Source organism: Peromyscus maniculatus, chromosome 15, assembly GCF_049852395.1.
Source record: "Peromyscus maniculatus bairdii isolate BWxNUB_F1_BW_parent chromosome 15, HU_Pman_BW_mat_3.1, whole genome shotgun sequence".
NCBI classification, from domain to species: domain Eukaryota; kingdom Metazoa; phylum Chordata; class Mammalia; order Rodentia; family Cricetidae; genus Peromyscus; species Peromyscus maniculatus.
Genome location: NC_134866.1, coordinates 48,501,930 through 48,521,168, shown reverse-complemented (window position 1 = coordinate 48,521,168; position 19,239 = coordinate 48,501,930). Strand labels below are relative to the sequence as shown.

Here is a 19,239-nt window from a genome sequence, read left to right as displayed (position 1 = left end):
GATTATCAAATTGCTTTTAGGCTCCCTGCTTGATTACTTTTAGGTGCTAAGTACATGTGCCAATTTGTGTGACTGACTTAATGGTTTCCCTTTTTGACATTGTTAATCATAATAATTATGGTAACTTACATTTGTTTAGCACTTCACAGTTTTTAAAGCAGTTTTCTCTCCATTATCTTATTAGAACTTCACAGCAGAAGCTTGAAGACGCTCCTCTTGCCGAGACTATGGTCTTTGTAAGCACCCAGCTTCAGGAAGCTTGAAGGTTGAGGAGGGAAGGGACACCAGGTGGTAAGCCAGCTGCAAACATATGGGCTGGCGGAGGTCACCCCCTCCTGCCCTTCTGTCACTCAGGTGTGTGAGGATGTAGTCTTGACTCAGTCTGTAGAAACGTCACTTCAGCCCTGTTCAGTCACTTTGCTGAACAAAGGAATCAGTCCCAGGTCGGTCCGCCACACTCCCGACCCGGGAGGCCACCGTGAATATTCTTGCCTCATCGACTCACATTGTTCTCAAGATTGGTTTTGTTATTTGCTAAACGTGACGCTAAAAGCGCAATTATCCCAGCTGTGTCTGGTGTTTGCTCGAAGAATGTGCAGCTCGGTTCTACCAGGAAGGCTGATGGTGACTTGAGCAACTAACTCCATTGCTTGTCTTTCTTGTATCCAGGGTAACGTAGCTTCAAGGACTGCAGGACCCACAGTTACGAGCTCTGGGAAACCCAAACTGCTTCTTCCCCACTCACCACCCCAGATACACAGCGGTTGTCACTCTCTGGTACCTGGGCACGGACAGGGCCGTTACTCTAATTTCATATCTATAGACGAGAAAACTGCTTAGAGGCCGCATTGTTTTCTCACACAGCCAGTTTAGGGGAACTGGGAGCAGTCCTCACCTCTTCCAGCTCCTAAATTAGTTACCTTTCCCCTATATCTGAGGTTCTCAACCTTCCAAAAGCTGTGACCCTTTAATAAAATTCCTCATGTTGTGGTGACCCCCCCCAACCATAAAATTATTTTCTTTGGTACTTCGTAGCTGTAATTTTGCCACTGTTATGAATTGTAATGTAAATATCTGATATGCAGATGGTCTTAGGTGACCCCTGTAGAAGGGTCATTTGACCCCCAAAGGGCTGCGACCCATAGATTGAAAGCTACTGCCCTACATGGTAAGTTACAAGCTAGTGACTTCCTGCTCCTTTAAAAATTTTTCAAAAACGGGAAAAATTCCAGTAACCCTTTTTTTTTTCCAAAGTAAAAATGTTTATTATTTTGCCATCTCAAAAAACAATTTCTGCTGTGTGTTAAAGTCATTCAGAGTCACTAGTAAAGCAAGTTTATTCTCAGCCCTGTTTCTTAGCTCACAGCCCTGTTCTCAGGACTATGCCCCCATGCACAGGAATGACTGTTGATCACCAAGTTCCAGCACATGCCTGCTTAGAAAACAGATGAGCCGAAGTCGGGTGAAGCAAATGGTCTGTTCTGGAAATTGTGAATAAGAATGAATAGCTGATTCAATTTTATGGTTCATTTGGACAGAGGATAATTAAGCTCTGGGGTGGAGCCGCCATGTTTGGCTATTTAAACATTAAACAGGGAACTGGAGGAAAAAAACAAAAAACATGGACAAGCAAGGAGAAGGCGAGACCACGAAGAGCAGGTGGATTGGGAACTAAGCAGCCTAGAGGAAGGGCTGCTTGGGCTGTTATCTGTGATTCAGTTCTGGCCCAAGGGCAGATCAGCTCCTGATGTATTCTTGCCCTTGGGTCGTAATGAGACGATCAATCCATGGTTCTCTTCGATACGCTGCTGGTTTCATGTAAATGATGTCGAAGAGTCTCTCACTCAAACAGCTTGAACTTGGATGTTCACCGAACAACTTTCTTGAATTATTTGCTCCAAGCATTTCTGACATTGGTTGGGAAACAGGCAACATTATACCCCAGCCGGTGCCCTAGCCTCACACACGCTCAGCTGCACACATCTTTAGGTAGTCCTAGCTCTGCTCAGCTGCACAGCCCAGGCTGTGTTCCTCAGTTCTGCCCAGCTTCACCTTTCTCTTCAGTCTGCAGCTCCCTGAGGACCACATCCAGGCTGGCACTTGGGTACTCTGCCCTCACTGACACCCATTACTCCGCTGCTTTGTGCTGTGTGTGCCCACCTCCTTTCTCATGGGCAGCCACACTGTCACTCATTATTTGCTAATGACTCGTTGGCAGGCAAAGAGAAGTGGCAGCCAGCCTGGCCTTCAGACGGGAAAGAATCGTGTTTTTCACAGAATGAAAACACTGCTTGGTAAGAAGCACGTTCCAGCGCTGAATATTTCTCTTTCAAAGTCCCGCTGGGCTCCCTCTGTCTCCAAGTGTCTGCTTTTCCATCGTCGCTTCAGCTCACCCTCCTTCCCAGATGGAGACTGGCAGGGCCATCAGATTTGGGGATGGGGCTCCTGCAAGGCAGGTGTAGGCTCTGGGGGGGTGGGGGTGGAAAGCTAGTATGATCTCTAGGAAGCAAAGTGAAGACCAGTTATAATGGAAGAAAATGATGGGCTGTTATTTGGAAACCTTTGACACCTCTTAGGTTTGTCGAGAAAAGGCCAGTAATTTGTGAGAAGATACCAGGTTCTCTGATAGCCGGAAATAAGTGTCCTAAGCCTGCATAATGGACTTGCCTCCTAAACTTAGTATTTGTTCCAGAGAGGGCAGGCTCTGACACCATTTCTCCTTACCTTCCTGCACTTTATCTCTCTCCTCTAGAGCTATAAGAACAGGACTTCTGGAAGCAGCCCTGTGAGGGCAGGCTGTCCCCTGTCCCTGCAGGAGGTAATGTTGCCAGCGTTGACAATAATGTTGGTCGCTCGTTTTGTAATTCCCACTCTACCAAGCTGATTTTTAAAAACCTGCTAAAACAAGAAAAACAACAACAACAGCAACAAAAACCTGAAACCCAAGCCCCTGGATCTGGATCTAAAAGCTTCTCTGCCAGAAGAGGGCTCTCCATCCTTGACTCCCCGTCCCCCCTTTAAAAAAAAAATCACACAAAAATCCCTAGGAAAGCAAATATCTTTTAATATCCACACTGTTTTCTATGTGTCCATAACAACTGAACAACAAAAAAGTTCATCTATTGAAGATAGTCAAAAGACATATTTAATAAATGCAAGCCAGGCACTGGTACAGAACCTGGAGGAGTGTCCGGGTTCAGATAGCTTTCGGTGACCATATTTCTTACGCTGCTGGCTCATGTTTGAAATAAAGTGACAAAAAAATAAAGAAGAAGAAGAAGAAAGAAGAAGAATAAGCAACAAGGGCCTCTTGCTCATGAGGAGCAGTGGGTAATATATTTGTTTGTATTATGGGATTGCAGTTTTACTAGAAGGAACACTTGACATTTTGATGAGTGCCTCGGGGGAGAAAAGGTACTAACTTCAGAACTTAGTTTTAATTATACTAAGGAGGTTACATTATTCAGAGGCATCCCACTGGTAAGGTGCAACATTTCCTGAAACAGTTTAGTGGAAAATGCCACATTAATCAGTTCAATATTTCACTCAGAAGGCTTAATGATGGGAGAAGTTTAAAGTACCGTAGCATTTGATAATGTAGAAGGGGAGGGGAAGGGTGTTCGCTCGAGGAACGGCTGAAATAGTTGTTAGTCCCTCTTGTGTTTTTCTCCATTAAAAGCTGCCTGGCTGTGCTTGCCGTTCAGGAGGGATATGCACGCGCGCGCGCACACACACACACACACACACACACACACACACACACACACGGCCCCATTCCTGAAAAAGAACCTGGAAAAGGCAAGACGCCCAGAGAGAAGAGTGTGCCATGCGTGCAAGCTGTAACCTCTGTCCAGCTGTACCAGTCCACCCAGGCAGATCACTTCCTCTCCCTTCATTGGTCCAGCCTGGTGACATGAAGCTATTTTCTTCCATCACATCCAGACAGACGAGTGGTGTAATGCAAATTGTTAAACGGTCTTATTAATAAAAGAAGCCCTGATGCCAGATATTGGGGTGAATGCTGAAAGATCAGAGAGATAGAACAAGCCGGAGCCAACCTCACCTCACCAACTCCTCGGCGGGTCCTGTTTCCTCCAGACTGGAAGCCTCCTCTGAGTCCTCACCCAAAAGTGTCTCTGTTGAACTGCTGCTAAAAAGACTCTAGTTTCTGGTCCTCACGCCTTATATACCTTTCTGCTTCCTGCCATCACTTTCTGGGATTAAAGGCATGTGCCACCATGCCTGGCTCTGTTCCCAATATGGCCTTGAATTCACAGAGATCCAGATCGATCTCTGTCTCCTGAATGCTAGGATTAAAGGCATGTGCTAGCACTGCCTAACCTCTGTGTTTAATATAGTGGCTGTTCTGTTCTCTGACCCCAGATAAGTTTATTGGGGTGCACAATATATCAACAATAAAGTGGTCTTTGTAAATGCACAGGATTGTACATAAAAGGGAGGTGGGCAAAATGTGACTACTAGCCGGGCGGTGGTGGCGCACGCCTTTAATCCCAGCACTTGGGAGGCAGAGGCAGGCGGATCTCTATGAGTTCGAGGCCAGCCTGGACTACCAAGTGAGTCCCAGGAAAGGCGCAAAGCTACACAGAGAAACCCTGTCTCGAAACCACCTCCCCCCAAAATGTGACTACTGAGTCACTTCCCTTTCTTGCCCCCACTTATGTTCCAATGACCATTTCTATTCTCCAAAATTAGGGTGAAAATCTGTTCCGAAAGACAGAAAGCTTTGTGGTTACCCTACAGATCTTTGCCTGACAGGTTGGTCGGCACACATGGGCAAATTGAGAGTCTGAAAAGACTGGGTGATGAGGAAGATTGGAAATTCAATCCAGCTATTAATGTTTGTAAACATGCAAATAAACCTATCTCGGTCGAATTAGAGGAACAAGATTTTTAAAAAAACTAATCAAGATTAATTATCCTCATGGTACAGTAGTCTACTCAATGTATTGCAAACAGCAATGTGGTCATAGTTGCCTCGTGCCGTTCCTAGTGAAGTGTTGCTGCTGTGCTTTAGATAAAGTTTTGTTCCTCAAAGGATTATGTGCTGGAAGCTTGGTCCCAAGGACTTTGTGTTAAAAGGTGATAGACTCTTGTCTTAGTTAGGGTTCCTATTACTGCAATGAAACACATGATCAAACAAGTTGGGGAAGAAAAGGTTTATTCAGCTTACACTTCCATATCATAGTTCATCATCTTCCTCCCCCCCCTCCTCCTCCTTCTTCTTCTTCATGCTGCTAAGGCAAGCACTCTGCCATTACTCAGAAAGAGTATCCATTTACACACCAAACCAGTAGTTCTTATTGCACATGTTAACATTACTTGTCACCTAGCACCCTAACTATATGGTACCTCATATAGTTCATCATCAAAGGAAGTCAGGACAGGAATTCAAGAGGGCAGGAACCTGGAGGCAGGAGCTGATGCAGAGGCCATGGAGGGGTGCTGCTGACTGGCTTGCTCCCATGGTTTGCTCAGCCAGCTTTCTTATAGAACCCAGGACCACCAGCCCAGAGATGGCGCTACCCACAATGGGCTGGCCCTTCCCCATCCATCACTAATTCAAATGCCCTACAGGCCAGCTCTTACGGAGACATTTTCTCAGTTGAGGGTCCATCCTTTCAGATGACTCTGGCTTGTGTCAAGTTGACAGAACTGTCAAGTACAACCCTTAAGAGGTGGGACCCTAGTGGGAGGTGGTTTCATCATGACTGCTTTCAGGAGGGGATTGTTACCTCTTAAAGGAATCGAGTAGATCCCAAGAGAGTGGATTATTATAAAAGAGAAACCTTGGTGCCTCCTCACTCTTCTGTTTCCTTTTTTCCCTAGTGTCTTCCAACCACGTGACACCACTCACCATGTTAATATAGCCACAGGGTCTTCACAGATGCTGGCACCATGCTGTTTGGACTTCCTAGTCACCAGTGTCTTAAGCCAAAAATCACTTAAAAAATACAAACATTTCCCAGCATTAGGTGTTTTGTTATAACACAAAACAGGCTCAGTTTAATTTTTCTTTGGTTCCTATCACAAAGGAGCCAAAGACCTGTGAGTTAAAAACTAAAAACTCTGTTGGAGAGATGGCTCAGTTGGTCAAGTTCTTGTCTGGCAAGCATAAGAGCCTGAGTTTGATCCTCAGAAACCATGTTTAAAAAAAAAAAAAAAAAAAAAAAAAAAAAAAAAAAAAAAAAAAAAAAAAAGGCTAGACCTGGCGCTGTGTGCCCTGGAGAGGCAGAGAGGTAGAGATTTCATAACTTACTGGTCAGCCTAGCTTACTTGGCAAGTGAGAGACCCTGCATCAAAAAGAAAAAAAAGAAAGAAAGAAAGAAAGAAAGAAAGAGAGAAAGAAAGAAAGAAAGAAAGAAAGAAAGAAAAAGAAAAAAGAAACAGGTGGGTGGTGCTGAGAAATGACACTCATCCATGTGTGTGTAGTGTGAGCATACAGGCACACACACAAAACCGAACTGGAAATCAGGAGTAAAATTGTATGGTTCAGTGGTCTAGGATGTGCACCATGTGCCATTTCCCTCACCTGTTTTTTCTCTCCGTTTCCCAGTGACTGTCCCAATACCTTTGGACTTCAGCTTCCTCTGTGTATGACAATCGTCATTGTGGCCTGTTGAGCTCTCTGGTTTTCCTGTGACATCCCCTGTCTCTTTGCTGTGTAGCAGGTCTCTGCATAGCTTTATCAGTGTGTATCTTCTGATATATGATATATAGCCTATATATCCTACATATGTATACATTACACACACACACACACACACACACACACACACACACACACACACACACACATCCTTCTAGGCAGCTTTCTCCCCTGAAGAATCCAACCTTAATACGTTCTAAAGTGGCTTTCTTCTTCATTTTCCCTAATGCAGGAATCCCCAACCCTTTACATAGTATTAACGCATTCTTGCTTTATTCTTGGCTTGTTTCTGACACCACGTTAAAAGCCATAGCAAATGTGAATCTTCTCTCAAGATATACAGGAGCTCATGAGATTTTGATAACATCCCAAGGAAAACAGTGTGTGTGTGTGTGTGTGTGTGTGTGTGTGTGTGTGTGTGTGTGTGTGTGATTTTACCTTTGAGGTTACTCTCCCAGGCCAAGATGTCAGGGCTCATACTCAAGTCACACGATGCAAGGAGATTTAAGCAGGGACATTCTGTCTTCTCACCAGGGCTCCCCCAGTCTTGGTGGTCTTGGAAAGTCACAGTCACATGCTGTATTTATTATCACCTGAAGTCCTCTGCCATGCTTTGGGTGAGATCTTCATAGTGAATTGAATGGCTTTGATTGTCTCCTCACTGGATCCCTTCTTGAAAGTTCTCCTGGAGCCTGGTCCTCACCACAGCAAGGATGCTGAAACTCAAGGCTTAGCATCTTGCCTTCTGGTCTCTATTATTGTTTTAGGGTTCTAGGCACTGTTCCACCTTTTTTTTTTTTTTTTTTTTTTTTTTTTTTTTTTTTTTTTTTTTGGTTTTTCGAGACAGGGTTTCTCTGTGTAGCTTTGCGCCTTTCCTGGAGCTCACTTGGTAGCCCAGGCTGGCCTCGAACTCACAGAGATCCGCCTGGCTCTGCCTCCCGAGTGCTGGGATTAAAGGCGTGCGCCACCACCGCCCGGCCACTGTTCCACCCTTTGAATGTGGCTGATTCCATCCTTGAATTGTTACCAAATTAGTTTTGAGAGCCTCACAACCATACTCATATCTTAAGAAAAGGAAGCAAGTGTGGAATATAGTATTAGAAAGAAACTGGAAAGCAGAATTACAAATATTTAATTACCTAGGAATTGCTAGTTATGGACTATCAGGCTGCTGCTGCACTGACCTAAAGGACAGTGTTCATTAACTCCTAAGACTCAGTTCTACCTGCACAGGGTAGAATGCAGCCTTCCTTGTGGCTTTAAGATAGTGGTTTCTTAATTGATAAAGACTGTAGTGGAAGGAGAAAGTAAAGGACACATACCTCATGCAGAAGAGGGTGTGAATTTGGGTTCTGTAATTGTGCTCCCCAAGTCCCTGTTCTATAAGTACATCTTAAGCCTCTCCGACTCGCCACATGTTTTGACATGGCCTGTGCTGGCTGTAGGCTGCTGGCCTGACCTTGTCCTGTGTTGATCATCTCTTATCTCTTAAATCTCTCATCGTGTAGTTGTATGGTGGCCATAATAATCAGTTACTAAAGCTTGTATTCTGACTCTTATTTTTAATTTTAGTGTGTGTGTATGTGTGTGTGTGTGTGTATGTGTGTGTGTGTGTGTGTGTGTGTGTGTGTGTGTGTGTGTGTGTACGTACATACGCGCGCGCACATTTATGTAAGTACAGGTGTCCACAGTGGCCAGAGGTGTTGTATAACCCCGGGGCCGGAGTTACTCATGGTTGTGAGCTACCTGATGTGGGTCCTGGGAATTGAACTTGAGTCCTTGGAAGATCAGTACATTCTCTTAACCACTAAGCCATCTCTCCAGCCCCATTGTTATATTATTCTTACTAGGCAATATCCATCTACTCTTAAAAATTGGAGTCTGAAGTGGTGGCTCAGCAGTTAAGTGTGCTTGCTGTTCTTCCAGAGGACCTGAATCCCAGAGGATGCAAATTTGGTTCTGACCACCCCCATCTACAACTCTTAACTGTAGGGGATTTGATGCCTTCTCCTGGCTTCCATGGGTACCTGCACACACACATCATATACTTACACAGAAACACAGCACACATATACATGTAAATAAAAATAGAAAAGAATAATTTTAAAAAACACTTTAAAAAAAAACTGAAGCAAAATGAACTTTTAGATTGCAAAGAATTTCCCCATGACTTTGGACTTGAAAACTTCGACTTGACTCACATGCTATACATGAACTATGTCTGGCTCTGTGTTTTCTATCTTTTTCTGAATATTCCAGCTTCTTCTATTGTTTTGGTCTCTCTGACCCATATATCTCTCTGTTGTTAATACTCTGTAGGCATAACTATTTTTAAGAGCCGTCTGTGAACATAAAAATAATTTAAGTTACATTTTAAATAAATTCTGCCAACTTGTATTTGAGAGCATGCTACATTTATATCTGCACTCTAATGTTCCTTCGCTATGATGCCTCTGAACAACTGCCATCACTTTTTTTTGCTAAAATTTCCAAAATTACCAAATCAGCAAATGCTATAGCTACAGCACTCAAGCTTGTTGCACTTGAGAATCAGTCAGAAACATTTTAAAACTGTAACTCAATCTACACCCGCAGAGACCTTTATTTGGTTTAGTCTGGTGTGTGAATGACCTTCTCACTGCAGGAAAGTAGCAGTGCCGGGGTCTGAACACACGCCAGTGCTGAGCAGTGTTTGTCTGTGGTGTGGGTGCATTTTGTCTTTCTTTAACCAGAGTATTAGTTAGCTTTCCATGAGAAAGGACTCAAGAAAAACTACCTAATGCCATGTATTTATTTTGGCTTGCTCTTTCAGAGAGGAGCCATTCACCTCATGGCAGCTAGGAAGCTGCTGCATGAGGGATTTGCTGAGCATGCCTCGTAATGTTTGCATGCATGGTCCCTGGCCCCGTGACCACTTTCTACATCTAGGTGCCCGCCACCTACTGCAGTTTCCATGACCTCACAGAACAGCACCAGCCCCTGGGCTCCAAGGGCTCAAAACTGAATGTTTGGGGACATTTTATATTAGAATCGTAATACAGATCTTCTGAACATTAATTTACAAAATGTCGTTTGACTCAAAGTGAATGTTACTATGTAGTTTCCAAAGCACGAGTTTAAAGAAATTATTGAAAATAAGAAAAAGATGATTTTAAAAACAAAACAGTAGCCAATGCCTTTTGTGTGAAATATGAAAATTTCTATTTGTCATCTCTTCCTTTTTGACAGCAGTCCTAACAGAGGCTTACATTTTATTTTGGAAATGGATTTTCTCAGTATGGAGAGTCTACTGAAATTTAAACACATATGCACATGCATCTATCTGTCTGTCTGCCTGCCTATCTATCTATAATCTATCTATCTATCTATCTATCTATCTATCTATCTATCTATCTATCTATCTATCTATCTATCTATCTGTCTATCTAGTCTACCTACCTAGTGGCCCAGCAATTGCATGTCTGGAATCATTCTTGAAGAAATGCTTCTACAAAGAATTTGGCAATGAAAACAGAACAGGAAATGACTTGTGGTACAATGGCTGAACACCATTTTGAATTATATGCAATGGAGAATAAGCAGTTCATGAAAATGAGTTCTGTGCTTCTGTCTTAAAAAGATGTTCATTACATAGTTTGGGCAAGCTCAATAACAGGGATCATTCTACCTTTTTGTGTAAGAAGAGAATGGTGTGTGTGTGTGTGTGTGTGTGTGTGTGTGTGTGTGTGTGTGTGTGTGTGTGCGCGCGCCTGCAAGTGTTCAGGTAAACAAAAATCTAGAATGGCAAGAAACTCTCCAAATTGTTAGCTATTTATTGTTTTGGGAAATGTGATAAAGCAGAGGGGTAAGAAAGGACTTTCTTTCACTGTATTGGTGCATCATTTCACAATTTAACTTTAACACACATGTATCACATATGTAATTAGAAAGCATAAGGAACCTAGAGTTCAAGGATTGGCTAGACTGACTGGCCAGGGATCCAGCTATCTTCTGCTTCCCCAGGGGAGATGTTACAGGTGTTGTCGCCATGTCCAGCTTCTACCTGTGCTGGAGATCAAATCTCTGGTTCTCATGTTTGTGCAGACAGGGTTTAGCCAAGTGAGCCATCCCCACAGCCCCTGTATTATTGTAAATGAGAAAATTATGGTTGTATTTACTTAAGTGATTTTTTTTCCTGTGCTGTGAATTAGACCCAGGGCTTTGTTCATGCTAAGTAAGTTCTCCATCACTGGGGTACATTCATAGCTCTATAGTTGTATTATAGGATAAAAATTCATTTCATGATTATGAAAACAGCAAGGAATATTTGATGCTAGTTAACACCTGCATCATTTTATGTGTGTATTTTTTGTGGTTAGAACATTTGCATTGCACTCTTAGTAATTTTGAAATGTGTAGTGCACTGTATTAACTATATTCACAATGCCACAGATTGAAAGAAAAACCAGAATCCCGAATTATTCCTCTCATCTAAATGTGGCTCTTTGCTTTTGACCATCATCTCCTCCTCCTTTCCACTCCAACCTGGGATCTGCACCTTCTGTTCTTTGCTTGCACTGTACATTTTAATTTGCCCTTTGTTTTGATAGCTTTTCCCCAGTGCAGGGGTAAAAACACAGACAGGAGCCAGACTCCTTGACTTTGGATCTTGGCTTTATTACATATGAGCAATGTGGCCTCAGACAGACTGTGTGCCATAGTTTCTTTTTATTTTTTTTTAAACATAATTTTTTTATTGAATCTTTGGGCATTTCATATCATGTACCCCAATCCCACCCATTCCCAAGTTCTTCAATATTTGCTCTCCACCCTTGTAACCTTCCTTCCCAAAGAAAGTAAAAAATAAAAGTTGGAAGAGAAAAACATTTTTTTTTTACCCACCCCTTTGGGTAACGACCTGCTCCTCTGTCAACCACAGCCTTCTGTGCATGTACCATTCTGATCCTCCATCTTTTCTGCCTCTCCCTTACATATTCGTTCTTCATAGTGGCATTGGGAGTTTCGGTGTGTCACACAGTATACCTATTTATCCAAACAGCTTTACTTGCAAATGTTCATAGCAACGAGTCATTAGTATAATTCTCGGCCTCTGGCTTCTGCTACACCATCAATACCGGACCCTCGTGGAGATTCCTTTCATATATCCTGCTGTTGCTCTGATTTGTGGAGATCCTGTGACCACAGATCCAGAGGACAGGCCCTACACATGCCTCAGCAGCTCATAGATGGGGGTAGATGTTGGGGTGGGCCCACTCAAAGCCCTGGATCTGGGTCTGGGTGGTAGCTGAGTTGGTCAGGCTGCCAGCTCTCCCCTGATGCCTCGGAGAGGGGTGAGGCCAACTCTCTCCCACTCATGCCGTCGGAGCCAGCTCTCCAGCACCATCCTGGTGAGGGACAGGGCTGCCACAGTTCCTTTATCTGTACATTTCCTGATCTGTAGAAGAGTAATATTCGTTCCTTATGGTTGTTAAGACAAGTAAATGGATAATATTGTTAAGAACTTAGCGTATGGACCATGATAAGTGCTATCAAAGTGAAGCCCCAGGTTTCGTCCCAAGCACTGCATGAAACTGGGCATGGTAATACAGACCCATAACCTGAGCACTAGGAAGGTGAGTCGGGATGCTCAAAAGTTTAAAGTCATCCTGGGCCACATGGGAGTTTGACGTCAGCCTGGGTTACATGCGATCCGGACTAAAAAAAAAAAAAAAGACCCAACAAAAATATATTAAACGGTTAAAAGAATTAAAGACAAACTGCCACACAACCACTCTATGTGTGGAATCTAATCCACTAATCTTTTGTAAAGGTGAGGTGGAAAAATTAAGGTACCAGTGTTTCTTGGATTCTCCTCCCAAGCTAGCAAAAGCGGGCACCAAACACAGCCTTTAGAATTCCCAGGTAATTGAAAATCTTCTAGTTCAAGTGGGTGATCATGATCTGGGCTTGGTAACAAGAAGGAAGCAGGCCCCAAAGACAGCCTGCTCTTTGCAAGGGGCTTGGGACTGGGGACCCTGGAAATTGATGCTTGCTCAGGGTTGTTGATGTGGCTATTAGCCTCGAGACTTCTCTCTCATGTGGCGTACATCTGTACATCTCTATTTCAACCTACTCCTCTCCTCCAAATTTCCTACTTTTGACCTTCTGTTGGGCTTCACAGTCTTTGCATTCTGGTATTAGTGTCTTTAGGGCATTGAAATCTATATTTCACCATATGAACCAGGAGCCAATCTTAAGACGTCTAGCTGGAACTCCTTCCAGCCTTTTCCTGTTGATGTCTGCAGTTTCATTTTGCTCTAATCGTCCCCATGGTGCCAAGAGGCAGGCGTCAGCCTTTGCAAATGGATGCTGAACCACCACCCTCTTCTTAAAGGAGATGGAGTAGGTCCTGGGGGACAAAGATTAGCCCTTCTTAACACTGAGAAGAGCAGAGGGGAAATCGCAATACCTACACCTTCCCTTTAAGTTTTGTCACCGTCCTTGCTTCTGCTGTATTGTCAGGAAAATCCGACAGGAGAGAGAGCACAATGCCTGTATGAACAAGGTAAAGCCATGAGCATGGAGTTTGCAACCTCCACAGAACAAGAGCCGTAAACTGTAAAACAGCATCGTTAATAACTACACTTTCAATAGGAGCAGATAAGTAGCCTTGTCTGCTCAGCCTCTTGCTGGACGACGCCCCATATGCAGCAAGCCTGCGGTGCTCCTCTCTTGCCTTTCTCTTTATTGCTCATCTTGCATTCTGTAGCATGCTCCTCCGCAATTGCCATAAGCAAATCATTTAGCCCGTAGGAATAATGCCGGGAAGGTGAAGTCAGAGCAAACATAGCCGCAGCTGTAAAGACCAGCCGTGCACAAACACCCAGAGGAAAGGGCTTAAAAATACCAAGCACTATATCAATAGCAAATACTGCTGCTAATTGATAATAACAATACACGTGCAAAGCGCAGAGCAGGAAGAGAGCTGCGTTTCAGCGCACTAGACAAAATGCGCCAGCCCCGGAGAAACTGGAGAGCTGCTGTGGCGAACTTCATCTACACAGCAGGGCCAAACAGCAGACACACTGATTTCAACTCCAGTATAGGACAGTATAGTTTTAGTGAGGTGCCAGGTTTGGTTGGGTGTGCTAACAACTTGTGTGTATATATTTTTTTAAATTTAAGATTATTTAGCAGGTACATCACAACGGAGGACTCAGACAAGGTAGGTCTGGAGACACCAGCTGCAGAACATTAAGAGATGTTTTTCTCCCTTCACGTCCTTTGTGGTTTTGTCCATGTTAGACCCTCTAAAATAGGTAGAACACAGCAGCAACCTGTGTGATGTGTGGGGCGTGAGGAGATGTAGTTTAGAAAATGACTGGGTCTGCATGCTGTCTCTGTTAGTTACTGGTTGGTCCTTTGGAAAAATATCACTTCCTTCGGCCCCAACCTTTTTCTGTGAAGTACCCGTCATAGGATTATATGTGAGACTTAAATGAAAAGCAAACTAAAAGATCTTGAAAGGTACCTAGCATCAGGAAGCATCATTAAATATTACCTACGTCTTGTGCCCCCGCCCCCAACCTTAGATATTCTGAGAAACAAAGTGCCCCAAATAGACCCAACCTACCTTACAAAGAGACCTGAAATAAAACCATATTTCTTCAGGACTCTGATTAGATGGCCTGAGCCATTTGCCCATCAGATGGTCCCACTTACAGGATCCATCCTCCTGTGATAGGCTCAGGTGTTGGAAGGGTGTCACTTGCTGCTAGAGCCGGAAGTCAGAGGTGCCCTGGACGATGAGAGACTGCCCCTGCCCAATTGCATCTGTGTGGCTAGTACAACAAACTCAACAGACTTGAGAACTCCAAGGCCTTGACCTACATTCCCAAGAGATGCCAATATCTGGGGATGGTGGTTGATGCCTTAAGCCAACCTGGCTATGTTGGGTCTTCAAGGTCCTAGGAAAGATCCTCTTTCACTTCTTATTCTTTGTTGGCCAGAAACATTTCACATCAAGGTTGAGTGGGCTGATTATATGGGATTGCATTTGTTTTTTAAATTCAGCCACACCATTGCTTCTCCAGACTACTAATCTCTTTAATCTTTCAACTACATAGGGGCTGGGCCCCTTGGTTCAGTCTCTTTCTGTTCCCCATGCTAATTTTCTTTCAGTAGTCACATTGTCTTTGCCTCTAAACCTTGATCAAGAATACCTTGGCACATTTCAGTGACTTTTAATTTCCTAGAGGAAGGTTTGGAGTCTCATTCTGTTGAAATCCGAATATTTGTGTCAAAATTCATACATTCAAGTCTCAGCTCCAGAGGTGATGATATTCAGGGAGGTAATCAGGTCATGGATATGATTAATGATTACATTAGTCCACTTTCTGGTGAGTGGCATAGGGTATCACAGTGAGAATATTCAAGATGGGGAGATCCTGATGAGAGAGGAAGCCAGAGAACAAGGTGGGCTAGTCTTCCCTTTTCATAACAGCCCACTCTCTTGAGAACCAACACAGTATGTGAGAACCACACTAATCCCTTTCAAGGGCAATTGTTCTCAGTGACCTAATTATCAAGATTAGGTTTTTACCTCTTTATGATTGCACTATTTTTTTTTTAATCACCATACCGAGGACCATGCTTTCAATATTTAAACTCTCAGGGTCACACCCAAGTGAAGCAATAGCTTGTGCCCTTAGAAAAGGCCCCGTCTTATTACCTGGGAGCTGCCTTGCCTCCTTCCCTCATGTGAAGACATCGGGTGCTGTCTATAGACCAGAAAATGGGCTCATCCAATTCTAAACCTTCCAGTGTCTTGATCTTGGATTTTTCAGCCTCCAAAACCAAGAGAAATAAAAATCTATTGTTTATACTCCATCTCACCGATGGGATTTTATTATGCCGATCCGAAAGAACACTTTTCCTTAAGGAAAGCCCAGTCTCATACATATTGGTCCACTTCCCCTTAGCTTGGAATGTCAATAGGTTCTTTATTAAAAAAAAAAAAAAGTCAAGTTCTGACTTACTAGACGCCTTGCTTACAGTCTGCTCTGATTGGCGGTTGTTTATTATAGATTATCAGGAGCGAGGGACTGCTTCGAAAGCTGTCAGTGGAGTGTTGGGTAGACTGACTGAACAGCATGCATGATTTCCTGGTGACCTTTATTTGACTGTGCATTTGAACAACTCTACCTGTTCAAGAGAAGGTAGGAAGGAAAGACATTTTTTTTTTTCAGGAAGAGGAAACATCTTTATGTGTGATAAATATTTACTGAGCACTATTGCCAGCATTTTCAAATGGTTGGAATATTTTGAATGTTTCTCAATTAGGAAAGTTTACATGCACAGTGGTGGTATGTATACACACACACACACACACACACACACACACACACACACACACACACACTCACGTGCGCAATTTAGTCCTTCTTGAACAGTCCTTGTGTGTTGTTACATAGCATCCTGCCCCACCCCCAAACTTACTGCCCTGAAACAGCTATTTTATTATCTCTCATTACTTTGTGGGTTGACTACACTCAGTGGGGAGTTTCTACTCTACATAAATTCTGCTGTGGCTGCTGCCATCTGGGGGATCCACTGGGCTGCACTGCCGCAGATTTTCACTCACATGACTAGTGGTTGGTACTGTCGGCAGGCTGGGAGTTCACCTGGGTGGTCTATCAGAATGCCTTGGTTCTCCTCCATCTTGGTCTCTCCACGGGGCTTGGGTTCCTCAGCATGGTGCCTGAGGTCCAAGAAATAATCAGGGAAACAAGTCATAATATAGAAGTACTTATGATCTAATGTATAGAACATACAGACCATCCACAAGCCTGTTTATTGTGCTTGCTGAAGTCTCAATACCTAAAGCCATTCACGTGACCAAGTCCTCAACTTTAAGCAGGGACTATATGAAGGTACGAAGGAAATACTGGTGGCTTTGTTTCACCGAAGTCCACCAAGGTGGCAGTGGGCTATGGATAGAAACTCTCTGACTCCTGAGTGGGCACTTTTGGAACTCTGGACCTTGATGATGCAAACATTTGGTCTGTTTGCTTTACAGTGCAGGGACACAGGTCAAAGTCATTCACTTACCCAAAGTGCTAACTCAAAGATGGTGTGTTTATGCTAAGAACTCCTTTGAGCCACGCCCTGTGCAGATACCTTCCTGCCTTCAGCCTCTGGCCTCACAGAGCTTACTGGGCAAGGGCAGGGCTGAGAAATTTAGAGTTACTTGACTCTTAGTCTTTGTGAAATATTTTTGTTTATGTCTACATGAAGCCAAGTCCCTTGTCTGGCATATGGCCTCTGATTGTAACACTTCTCCTATGGGGAAATGGGATTTGCTTCCCAGTGATCCACATGATGACATGGTCTCTGGGAAGGTGCTGTTCTGTGATAAAAAGCAAGCGGAAAGCCGGGCGGTGGTGGCGCACGCCTTTAATCCCAGCACTCGGGAGGCAGAGCCAGGTGGATCGCTGTGAGTTCGAGGCCAGCCTGGGCTACCAAGTGAGCTGCAGGAAAGGCGCAAAGCTACACAGAGAAACCCTGTCTCAAAAAAAAAAAAAAAAAAAAAAAAAAGCAAGCGGAGACTATATTGTTTGGACCTTCTTGTACTTGCCTAGCACAGTAGGGCCACCATTTTTAAGTAGTCCTTATCTTTTTGTTGACATGTGATGCCTGAGATAGGATGCAATCACTGGTTTTCCCGAGATAGTGCGTTTGGGAGGGGTAAGAGACAAACAGAAAAGGGGAGTCTGTTTTCTATGCACAGTCTTCCTGTTAGTTACTCCTGTCTGTTTAGTATTCCTTATGTTGAGTCTTCCTCTCCAGCAATGCAATGGCAGTTACAAGAAGGGTGTGGCGGCTTACCTCTCTACTATTTGCACTCAACGGGTAGAGGCAAAGGGATGAGAAGTTCAAGGCTAGCCTCTGTGGCACACTGAGTTTGAAGTTAGCCTGGGCTACATAAGACTTCCCAAAACAAACCCCAAAGAAACGGCAGTTACAAAACCCAGCAGCTCATCCATCATTGAGGGGACTTTGCAGGTGTGCTGCTGGGGGAAAAGGCAGTCTCTGGGTAGTTCTGAGGACTTCCAGATGTGTGGAAGTGATGTGTCAGATGGGAGCCGAGGAGTGAGGAAAAGAACTCTTCAAATAAAACCATGTCTTCCACGAAGAGGAAGCAGGGTGCATAGGAGCTGGCGTGAGTGAGAATATGGACACCAAGGAATGACAATAAGCTCAATCTGGATGTTGTGGACAGTCTGTGTTGAAGAGATGGAAGGCAAATGGAGAGGAGGCGGGAAAGGCCAAGACCTGAGACAGGAGGTATGGGCAGGTACCAGGTTACAACACTTATATACGTCCTCTAAGGGAATTGGAGCCTCGCCCTTTGGGGCGGGGTGGCATTGAGGGGGACTTCCAGCAACCTATCTGGTGTCAGGTTTCTTCTTTGACACCAATCCTTCTGGCTGCTGTATGTTTAGAAAGGATCAACATTGGCCCCAGGAATCTGAAGGCGAGATTTAGTGCTCTGGCCAGCAGAGGGCAGTGGGGAGATGCTAGAGATCACTGAGGCAACAGACTCAATGGGGGACCCTTGGCGTGTTTATGGGACTTCCAGGTTAAGATACACAACGAACAATAGGTGTTGGCCTCTAGAGCACCAGGGAGGTTTGGGGCTGGAAAATTGGACCATCATCACATAGATGGAACCGGTAACCATGAGAGGATGAGACTGATCAGCAGAGGAAGAGTCTAGGGCATAGGAAAAAAAACCCAGAGACAGCCCTTCCCTGGGGCCGGTCCTACCTCCTGTGAGAGGGTTGTCCTCACTGTTCTGCTCAGGGACAATGTGTGGTGACTTCCACTTAGTATGCATGTGCTCTTGAGGACAGGTACTTCGCTGTTCATCCTTCTGTTACTATGACAAAATAGAGAGCTAAACTAACTGATGAAGAGGGAAGGCTCATTTACGCTCACGGTTTCAGCTCCTTATATCATTTAGTCCTTTGCCTGGCGCCCACAGCATGGTATATTATGGTGGAAGTGCACGGTAGAGGGAACCTGCTTGCCTCACACGTGGGCTTGGGAACAAGATTAGGGAGGAGGCCTTGGGGACTCAATATCACCTTCAAGGGCATGACTTTTTTTTTTTTTTAAACTACGCCTCACCTCCTATTAGCACCACAGATTGGGGATGAAGCATGGTGGTCATTTGGGACATCTAACTTCGACAGGTTCTGGATTACATTGTACAATATTGTTCATGTAAAACTTCCTAGCCAAGAGCTGAGGCACCAGGCTGCATTTAGTCAGCTGCTCTGTTCCTCAGGGGCATCCTGGTCTTGACCTTGGTGTTTCCAAGCTGCTGCTTCATTCTACTTGGCCCCAAACATAGCCTAGTTTGTGTTTATGGTTAAAAACAAACACTCCTTAAGAAGAAAGGGATAGAAGAAGAAATTAAAATGCAGCTCTCTCTTGTCTTCGAACTTCAGATAATAGAGACGAATCCTACTGGAATCTGGATGTCAGGTCTTTTAGGACCCGTTTTGGTCTTGTTCCTCAGCTGCTGC

At 44.1% G+C, this 19,239-nt stretch overlaps 1 long non-coding RNA gene across 1 annotated transcript; it reads right to left on the bottom strand.

The window, feature by feature from the left end:
- Positions 1-15,641: 15,641 nt before the first annotated feature.
- On the bottom strand, positions 15,642-18,946 carry LOC143268766 (uncharacterized). The gene is made up of 3 exons (XR_013044891.1): positions 18,476-18,946; positions 16,290-16,406; positions 15,642-15,850 (listed from the first exon to the last, which is right to left on the bottom strand). It is a non-coding gene; the product is annotated as an uncharacterized LOC143268766 (long non-coding RNA).
- Between the last annotated feature and the right edge of the window lie 293 nt (positions 18,947-19,239).